We start from the raw sequence: 10,319 nt of genomic DNA on the forward strand, positions 1-10,319 counted from the left end.
ACATTATCTGTTGTGTAGCTCGGCCCCACTCTGGTAGACTCTTGTGTGTTGGGTCAGTAGAGGATGAACGCTCCTGTTCCACAATGTCTGTGGCTCATGTTAACACTTCAGGGACGTTTCCAGTAGGTCTTGCCTTCACATCGTCCTTGTGCATCTGTGTTTTCTGGATGAGACCGTGGAGGTCTGGGTTATGCCAAATGCTCATTCCCAGCACCCAGATTCTCATCTTATGTCTTGTTTACCAAGACAACAGGCAGAAACAGCTTTCGCTTTCATGGGCTTCTTTTCCGGCATCGCTAAAACTGACCTTCCAAAAACTTCATCAAAAAACAAAAATAAAATCAGTGATGCCTTGCACATGGCAAACAGCTATTGGAGAAGGGGATCCTCCTGGGGAAGACACCTTCCTGTGATGCCAGGCCCTGAGAAAGCAGATCAGAATCAAAGCGTCTTGAGATGGAGGGAATAGAACATGATTACCTTGAGCTGGCAAGTCAGTAATGACTGTGGTTGTCTGGCTTCGGATGCTTTGAGGGGAAAAAACGTCAGGAGGGCTTCCCTGGTGGCTCAGTGGTAAAGCATCCACCTGCTGGAGCAGGGGACATGGGTTCGTTCCTGATCCAGGGAGATCTCTCACGTTGCAGGGCAGTTAAGCCCGGTAGCACAGCTATTGAGCCTGTGCTCCACAACTATTGAGCCCACACTCCACAACAAGAGAAGCTCCCACAATGAGCAGCTCGGGAAAGGCAACTAGAGAGGAGCCCTCTCTCGCCATAACTTAGAGAAAAGCCCATGCGGCAGTGAAGACCCAGCACAGGCAACTGGAAAAAGAAAAACAAAAGCTTAAAGAATTAACTTCAGTTCAGTTCAGTTCAGTCGCTCAGTCATGTCCGACTCTTTGCGACCCCATGAATCGCAGCACGCCAGGCCTCCCTGTACATCACCAACTCCCGGAGTTCACTCAGACTCACGTCCATTGAGTCAGTGATGCCATCCAGCCATCTCATCCTCTGTCGTCCCCTTCTCCTCCTGCCCCCAATCCCTCCCAGCATCAGACTCTTTTCTAATGAGTCAACTCTTCGCATGAGGTGGCCAAAGCTTTAGCATCATTCCTTCCAAAGAAATCCCAGGGCTGATCTCCTTCAGAATGGACTGGTTGGATCTCCTTGCAGTCCAAGGGACTCTCAAGAGTCTTCTCCAACACCACAGTTCAAAAGCATCAATTCTTCTGCGCTCAGCTTTCTTCACAGTCCAACTCTCACATCCATACATGACCACTGGAAAAACCATAGCCTTGACTAGACGAACCTTTGTTGGCAAAGTAATGTCTCTGCTTTTGAATATGCTATCTAGGTTCGTCATAACTTTTCTTCCAAGGAGTAAGTGTCTTTTAATTTCATGGCTACAGTCACCATCTGCAGTGATTTTGGAGCCCCAAAAATAAAGTCTGACATTGTTTCCACTGTTTCCCCATCTATTTCCCATGAAGTGATGGGACCAGATGCCATGATCTTCGTTTTCTGAATGTTGAGTTTTAAGCCAACTTTTTCACTCTCCTTATTCACTTTCATCAAGAGGCTTTTTAGTTCCTCTTCACTTTCTGCCATAAGGGTGGTGTCATCTGCATATCTGAGGTTATTGGTATTTCTCCCGGCAATCTTGATTCCAGCTTGTGCTTCTTCCAGCCCAGCATTTCTCGTGATGTACTCTGCATAGAAGTTCAATAAGCAGGTTGACAATATACAGCCTTGACAGTACTCCTTTTCCTATTTGGAACCAGTCTGTTGTTCCATGTCCAGTTCTAACTGTTGCTTCCTGACCTGCATACAGATTTCTCAAGAGGCAGGTCAGGTGGTCTGGTATTCCCATCTCTTTCAGAATTTTCCACAATTTATTGTGATCCACACAGTCAAAGGCTTTGGCATAGTCAATAAAGCAGAAATAGATGTTTTTCTGGAACTCTCTTGCTTTTTCCATGATCCAGCGGATGTTGGCAATTTGGTCTCTGGTTCCTCTGCCTTTTCTAAAACCAGCTTGAACAACTGGAAATTCACGTTTCACGTATTGCTGAAGCCTGGCTTAGAGAATTTTGAGCATTACTTTACTAGCGTGTAAATTGTATCATAAATAGGATCCTGAGAGCATTATGTACTTGCAGCATTCAATATGTTCTTTTAAAAAAAAAATTTGTTTTATTTCTGGCTGTGCTGGGTCTCAGTTACAGTATGTGGGATTTAGTTCCCTGACCAGGGATTGAACCTGGGCCCCCTGCACTGGGAGCATGGTGTCTTAGCCACTGGACCACCAGGGAAGTCCCTCAATATGTTCTTAATGACAGTCTACGAAATGATGGTGTGCAAGAAAGGAGGTGCTTTCTGCACCCAAGAGATGCTTCCAGCTTCAGCACAAGGCGGTTCGAACGGACTTTGCCATCTCATCCTCAGTGGTAATCTTTTTCCAGTTAATTCTCAGGAAGACAGATGTTCTCAATTTAGCCTTGAAAAGTACACAGTAATAAAATAATCTTCAAATTAGCATGGCGGTAGGGCCCACTGTTTACAACCTGTTTTGAAAAAAAAAGACTCTGGCTTTGCTTGAGTTTGTTCTAGTTCTCTGGCTTTGTTCGCGTTTCCGTCAGGAAGATGGGATTGCCAAGAGAGCATTATCATGCTGTCTTCTGAACTTTCATGTTGAGACTGTGATTTAGACGTGGCATTCTTTCTTTGAAGCGCTCTGCAGAATCTGACCCAGTATTTATATATTTGTCAAACATGAAGTTCCTTGTACTTTTATTTTTTTTGTGGTCAAAAAATCTGCCTTTCTGATGAGACCTCATTACATCTTTTTTGAATATTGGGCAAGATTTTTTGAAGACACTGGAGACCTGCTCCACTGGTTAAGCCTCTAAGGGATGAAAGATTCCAGGAGTGAGTCATGATTTAACTCAGAGAGAATTTGAATGAGCAGTGAGAAATGACAGACGCAGCACAAGGATAAGAATCTGCCTGATCATTTACTTTTAATTCTTGACTGATGTGGAGTTGGGTTACAGTGATCCAGGTGTCCGTCAAAGTGATTCAGAGATAGATAGATAACAGATTCTTTTTCAGAGTCTTTCCCATTATAGGTTATTAAAGGATATGAAGTGTAGTTCCCTGTGCTATACAGTAGGTCTTTGTTGTTTACCTATTTTATGTATAGTAGTGTATAGCTGTTAACCCCAAATTCCTAATTTATCCACCGCCCAACCTTTCCTCTTTGGCAATCATAAGTTTGTTTTCTATGTGACTCTATCTCTGTTTTGCAAATAAGTTTATTTGTATCATTTTTTAAATTCCACATATGAGGGATATGATACGATATTTGTCTTTGTCGGACTTATTTCACTTTGTATGATAATCTCTAGGTCCATTCGTGTTGCTGCAAATGGCATAGTTCATTCTTTGTAAAGACGGAGTCATGTTGCTTTGTACACATGTGTGTGTGCACATACACGCCGCGTCTTTACCCATGCCTCTGCTGGTGGACACTTGGGTTGCTCCCACCTCCTGGCTTTTGTAAACAGTGCTGCAGTGAGCTCTGGGGCGCATGTGATGTTTGAATTAAGAGTTTTCTCCTGATACCTGCCCGGGAATAGGATCGCTGGGTCATATGATAATTCTAGTTTTCGTTTTTTTAAGGACTGGCCATACTGCTCTCCACAGTGGCTGCACCAATTTACCTCCCACCCATAGTACAGGGGGGTCCGCTTTCCCCACACCCTGCTCAGCATTTGCTCTCTGTAGACGTCTTTCATGATGGCCATTCTGACTGGTGGGGGGTGGCGCCTCACTGTTGCTTGGATCATTCAGAGTATGTGACCGAGAGCCACAGACCTGGCTGAGGTCAGCCACCCTGGCTTCTCAGGGAAAGATCGAGCTCAGTTTTCGCCCCATCCCTGGTAACCCTGAGCTTGGATTTGCTTGCGCTCAGTCTTCATCCAGTCTCCCGGTCGTGCTGTGCAGCGAGGGAGAGAGTTGTGACAGGTGCCGTTTCTTCGGGACTTCTATCGGGGCGCAGCATCCAGTTCCCCCCGCTCCTCCAATCTGGGCTGGCCTGTGGCTGCTCCCACAGCCGAGGATGGTAGGGGTGAGGCCTCCGCAGCCCCCAGGTCTGGGCTTTGAAAGGGGGCAGCGTCCACTCTGGTTCCGCGGGAGCAGAGCTGCCAGGTGAGAAGTCCCCCCATTCTGTGGGAAGAACCACAAGGAAAGGCCCTGGGGCTCCCTGGAAGGCAGAGGGATCCGGCTGAGCCCAGGCTTTCGGACATTTCTAGCAAGACACCAGGCATATGAGTGATGCCTTCTCAGGCCTTCCAGACCCAGACCAGCCCCCAGCTGAACAGCATCTCTTGACCCAAGGCAGCAGCACAAGAATGTAAAAGAATTGCCCAGCTGAGTCCTGCGCACATTCCTAACTCACAGAATTGTGAGCAACCATTAGCTGATTCAATAATTAATTCAAGCCACCACATTTTGGATAGTTTATTGATATGGCAACGGAAAACTTGGGGTAGCGCAATTGTGTGTATTTGTTGTCCAGTTGTATCCAGCTCTTTGCGACCCCATGGACCACAGCCTGCCAGGCTCCTCTGTCCATGGGGATTCTCCAGGCAACAATACTGGAGTGGGTTGCCATTCCCTTCTCCAGGCGGTCTTCCTGACCCAGGGATTGAACACGGGTCTCCTGCACTGCAGGCAGATTCTTTCCTGCCTGAGCCAGGCAGAAAATTCAGACATGGTCCTGGTGCATCTTGACGGAATCTATTCCTGGGGGTTGCACTGTAAGAAAAACCCAGGAAGAAGGATCCTCTAAACATTTCTTCTTTCTCCAGAGGGGAATCACAGACACTCCGAGAGGCCCAAATTTGACCAGTGCCGGGTTACCTCTCTTCCTAAGTCTCTGTGCTTTTTGCTAAGTCTCAGCACCTGCTGAAAAAGGTTTCCAATGGCGAGGCTCTACCAGTCCATCCCCTGTGCAGGTTTGAATCTTCCTGGTCATGCGGCCTTGGCTCAAGGCAGGACCTGCTGCCAGAACAGTGTCTTTTACTTGTGTGCGTGCTTTCTCAGTCGCTCAGTCACATCTGACTCTCTGCAGCTCCCTGGACTTAGCCCACCAGGCTTCTCTGTCCATGGAATTTTCCAGGCAAGAATACTGGATTTGTTTGGGTTGCCATTTCCACCTCCAAGGGGTCTTCTCGACCCAGGGATTGAACCTAAGTCTCTTGCATCTCTGGCATCAACAAGCAAATCCTTGACCACTGTGCCACCTATATAATGGGGTTCCCTGATGGCTCAGCAGTAAAGAACCTGCTTGTCAATGCAGGAGACATGAGTTCTATCTCTAGGTTGGGAAGCTCCCCTGGAGAAGGAATGGTAACCCACTCCAGTATTCTTGCCTGGAGAATCCCATGGACAGAGGAGCCTGGCGGGTTATAGCCCATGGGTTCACAAACGAGTCAGACATGACTTAGTGACTAAACAACAATGACGTCTGTATAACATCATCTTACTTGTACCCCAGGTCACACCTCAATGCTCCTAAATGATTACATCTCTCCTTCTCCCTTACAATGTGGATAAATGAGTGACGGGTGAGGTTTCTGCTGCTGCTAAGTCACTTCATTCATGTCCGACTCTGTGCGACCCCATAGACGGTAGCCCACCAGGCTCCTCAGTCTTTGGGATTTTCCAGGCAAGAGTACTGGAGTGGGTTGCCATTTCCTTCTCCAGATGGGTGAGGTTGGTCTCCCATCAAATGTCAACCTAATCTATATCACAATTGTTTTAAACTGGGCGTTTTCACCAGGAGACTTCTCATAACAAGTACAACTATAGTTGGGGAAAAAAAACACAGCGGAATGCAGCTTTGTAGACAAGGATAAAAATATCATAGGTTACAGAATTTACCAGCTGCTCGAGCCTCAGTATATAGCACACAGGTGATTAAATAAAACAGCATTATTTACTCAGCATGAATAACTCCTGGCTGTAGAACTGTAGACTATCACTGAATTCAATTCAACCATCATTGAATTTAAGCTGCCTCTGGCTGAACTGTGTTGGCCACATAGTCCTCTGAACGTAATGGCTTATTATGAAACTATGTGAAAAAAATCTAAAACGCCAATTTTATTTCGTATCTTACAAAGGAAAATGGCTATTAAATTGATTAGTATAATGAATTCTATTTAAGGATTTTCACAACTCTTTTTCTGTTTTTAGGAGATGTACCCTGAAATTGAATATTCTCTCAATCGATATTTTGAAGTTCACTTTTTTGAGACTTTTTCTGTACTAAATTTTGATATGGGTAATTTCTGGATAGAAATTTAAAAATCCAACTGGTTTAATTTCCCCAGAACCAATTTCGAATCACATTTGTTATGCTTCTTCATTCAGTAGGAATGCCCTCGATGTGTATTGAATTGACATTTTGGTTTCTGTTAGGGTCATGTGTATGTTCTAGGAGACACATGAGTTCTTGATGAAGATTTTGTGTTTTCTGTTTTAATTTCTATGACATTTTAAGACAATATTAACATATTTTAGATCGTCTGAATGGCCACATTGTAATTAAATACTGTCACACAATTTCAATTTCTCTGCTTGATTCAAATTTAATTTATGAGCTTGTGTTTAATTTATAGTTGCATAGGAACTGTATCTATCACTTCGGTTCTAGCTTTGTGTTTACATACATGTTACTTTGTTAAGCTTGTTTCTTTGTGCCAGGCACTGATCAAAAAACTGCATGAATTATTGCCTTTGCTCCCCACAGATCAGTGAGTTATGCCCATACTGTATATGGGGAAACGGAGGCACAGGGGATAAAACTGAAGTAACAGAAGAGTCAATTCAAAAAACTTTAAGTAATATTAGAGATTTGTCAACTTACATAATTGAAAAATCCGGAGGACACAACTTAGTGACTAAACAACAAGGACACAAAAAGATCAAGCTTGCTTCAGGCATGGTTTGGTCAGGGTGCCGACTCAGTGCCTCTGTAATCTCTTTGGCTCAACCCTTTCTGTGTGTTGGCTTCATTTTCTGGTTGGCTTCTCTAAGGATCACCAGAGGGCTGCCTTCTTCTGCCAGGGCCACAAGTTTCCTCATTTATGTCTGGGGAGAAAGACTCATTTCCACCACACTGCCACAGCAAGAATGAAAAATCCCATATCATAACATTAGTTACAAAAAACAAAGAAAAAATTTTGCATGCTCATTATCTGTCATAAAGAAAACAACAAGTATTTCCCTAAAACCGGAAAAAAGGATATTGTGAAAGAGCTAGAGAGCGATGAATGAAACTTCATAGTAGGAAACCATTACTGAAGATTTCATATGTATACAATGTCATCAGTAAATTACAAAGAAAACTACCACGCCTGCCTGCCTGCTAAGTTGCTTCAGGCGTGTCCAGCTCTTTGCAACCCCATGGACTGTAGCCCACCCGGCTCCTTTTCCATGGGATTCTCCAGACAAGAATACTGGAGTGGGTAGCCATGCCTTCCTCCAAGGAATCTTCCCATCCCAGGATCAAACCTCCGTCTCCTGCATTGCAGGTGGATTCTTTACCGAAGAGCCACCAGAGAAGTCCAAAACTACCCTAGGATCCAGCAATCCCGCTTCAGGGTATTTCTCCAAAAGAACTGAAATCAGGATCTGGGAAAGACTGTTTCATTCCCATGGGTATTGTAGCATTAGTCACTATAGCTAAGAGGTGGAAACATCAGGAGCTGAATGGATTAAAAAAATTCTGATATATACACACTTTGGAATATTACTCATCTTCAAAAAGGAAGAAAATTCTGATACATGGTTCAACATATATGAATCTTGTTGAACCGTGTAAAACCATAATAATTATGCTACGTGAAATAAGCCAGTTACATAAGAATAAATAGTGTCTGATTCCACTTGCATGGAGTTCCTGAAAGTAGTCAAATTCAGAGAGACAGAAAGTGGAACGGTGGTTTCCAGGGACTGGGGCAGGGGGATCAGGGAAATGGGAAGTTGCTGTTCAGTGGATGCAGAGTTTCAGATTCTCGAGACAAAGTGTTTAGAGCTCTGCTCTACCACCATGATGCCCATAGTTAACAATACCGTATACTTAAAAATTTATTCAGAGGGTAGATCTCATGTGATGGGTTTTTAGCCACAGTAAAAAATACCATCATCACCATTGGTAATTAATTTACTTCTAATGTTGTTGCTTGGCTTAAATTTTGTGAATATAAATTAAAAAAAAATTTAAATTTATGTATATGTTTTTGTCTGTGCTGGGTCTTTGTTGCTGCCCAGGGCCTTCTCTAGTTGCGGTGTGTGGGTTCTCATCACAGTCGCTTCTCCTGTTGTGGGGCATGGGCTCTAGGTTTTTGGGCGTCAGTAGCTGGGCACACAGGCTTAGCTGCCCTGCAGCACGGGAGATCTTCCTGGACCAGGGAGGGAACCTGCGTCCCCTGCACTGGCAGGTGGATTCTTAACTACCGGGCCACCACGGAAATCCTACAAAATGTGATTATAATGGCATTCATATATTTACTAGCAGTTTCTGTCTTCCCACCTTATGTTTGCCGTTAGCGTCTCTCCAAATTAAAATGTGCCCTGGACTCTTAGAAAACTAGCTCTCACGGGTGGGGGTGAGGCGCGGCGTGATGCCAGCATCTTAGGGTAACTCTCTGTGGTTGCAGTTTTCTTAAATTAAGATTTAACTAATGGTGCCTCTGAGTTCATAATGTGAGCAATTTTCCAAACGTGTTTTCCTGTAGGAAATGTGCAACTAAATGGGAAGTCTCTTAATGAATTGCTTTCACGGTTGGTTACCCCTCCGTGGCTTGTGTTTACAACCAATTCTCAGAAATAATTTTTGCACTTCCAAATGAGCACTCAAGGTTGGAGAGTGACTCAAGCTATAAGCTTGTAAGGACCAGCTATCCATATCATTCTAATCATTTCACGTCTTACAGGAAGTTGGTTTTTTTTTCTACTTTTTAAATTTAAATATATATCTTTTAAAGTTTTACAATGTTTTGTTGGTTTCTGCCATACAACAAGGCAAATAAGCAGTATTTATACACACATCCTCTCCCTCCTCGCCTCCCTCCCCTCCCCCCATTCCATTCTGTGGACACAGTCAGGGGGCGAGAGGGGGGCAAATGGAGAAAGTGGCATCAACGTATACACACCCCCCGGAGCAAGATGGACAGCTGGTTAAAGGAAGACTTTTAACTAAAGTGATTTGTTCATGCCTTAGTAGTTAATGAATTATTTTTTTAAATCAACCTCCCACTTCTCCATAATAGAATAAAAAACATCCTTTTGGAATCTAAGGTAGTATTTTGATAGGTTCTGAAAAGACCAGGGACCAGCAACTTTCTGAACCAGGAGGTTGTGTCTCTAATTTTATAGGTTTTTCTTTTTCCATGAAAATGGATCTTGTCTATAGCAATGTTTCTTATTTTTTTATAAATCTAATTTCTCACGTTATTATCTGGGTCAAGAATTATTGATAAGAAGGCCCTGAGGACTCAGAGTTCTATACAGATGTGTCTCAGGGTTCTACAAAGACCTTCCCAGGTGACCACGTTCAGACCCTCAAGGACAGTCCATCTGCATCTGCTTCCTTTCTGACATGAAGAAGAGGGGGCGTGTAGCCTGGGTGTCACCTGACAACGTGAAAACGCAGCCTCCTGGAGTACAGACTGGACGTTAGGGAACCTGGGACATACAGTTGCCCTGTGACCTTGACCCCTGTGTTTGTCAGCCTCGCCACCGAAGAGAGTCCCAGACAGGGTGGCTCAAACAGCAGACATTTACATCTTGCAGTTCTGGGGGCTGGAAGTCCCAAATCAAAGTGCCAGTCAACCAAGTTCCTGATGAGAACTCTCCAGCTTGCAGATAGGAGGCCTTGTTGGATTGTCCTTAGACTGCAGAGAGAGGGGGCAAGAGAGAAAGAGGGATATTTACTTCCTGTTCTTAGTCACTTTAGTTGTGTCCAACTCTTTGCAGCCTCATGGACGGTAGCCCTCCAGGCTCATCTGTCCGTGGGGATTCTCCAGCAAGAATACGTCACTGGGTTACCATGTCCTTCTTTCTTACAAGGGCACTAATCCCATAGTGAAGGCTCCAGCCTCATAACCTCCTTTAACCCTAGATACATCCCAAAGGGGCTTCCCTGGTGGCTCAGTTTGTAAAGAATCCACCTGCAATGCAGGAGACTCAGGTTCAGTCCCTGGTTCAGGAAGATCCCCTGGAGAAGGGAATGGCAACCCACTCCCGTAT

The 10,319-nt window shown here is 44.4% G+C and overlaps 1 non-coding gene across 1 annotated transcript; it reads right to left on the bottom strand.

Annotated features, from left to right (window-relative positions):
• Positions 1-2,238: 2,238 nt before the first annotated feature.
• On the bottom strand, positions 2,239-2,311 carry TRNAW-CCA. Its single transcript has one exon. It is a non-coding gene; the product is annotated as a tRNA-Trp (tRNA).
• Positions 2,312-10,319: the final 8,008 nt, after the last annotated feature.

Source organism: Bubalus bubalis, chromosome 2 (assembly GCF_019923935.1).
Source record: "Bubalus bubalis isolate 160015118507 breed Murrah chromosome 2, NDDB_SH_1, whole genome shotgun sequence".
Taxonomy (NCBI): Eukaryota; Metazoa; Chordata; class Mammalia; order Artiodactyla; family Bovidae; genus Bubalus; species Bubalus bubalis.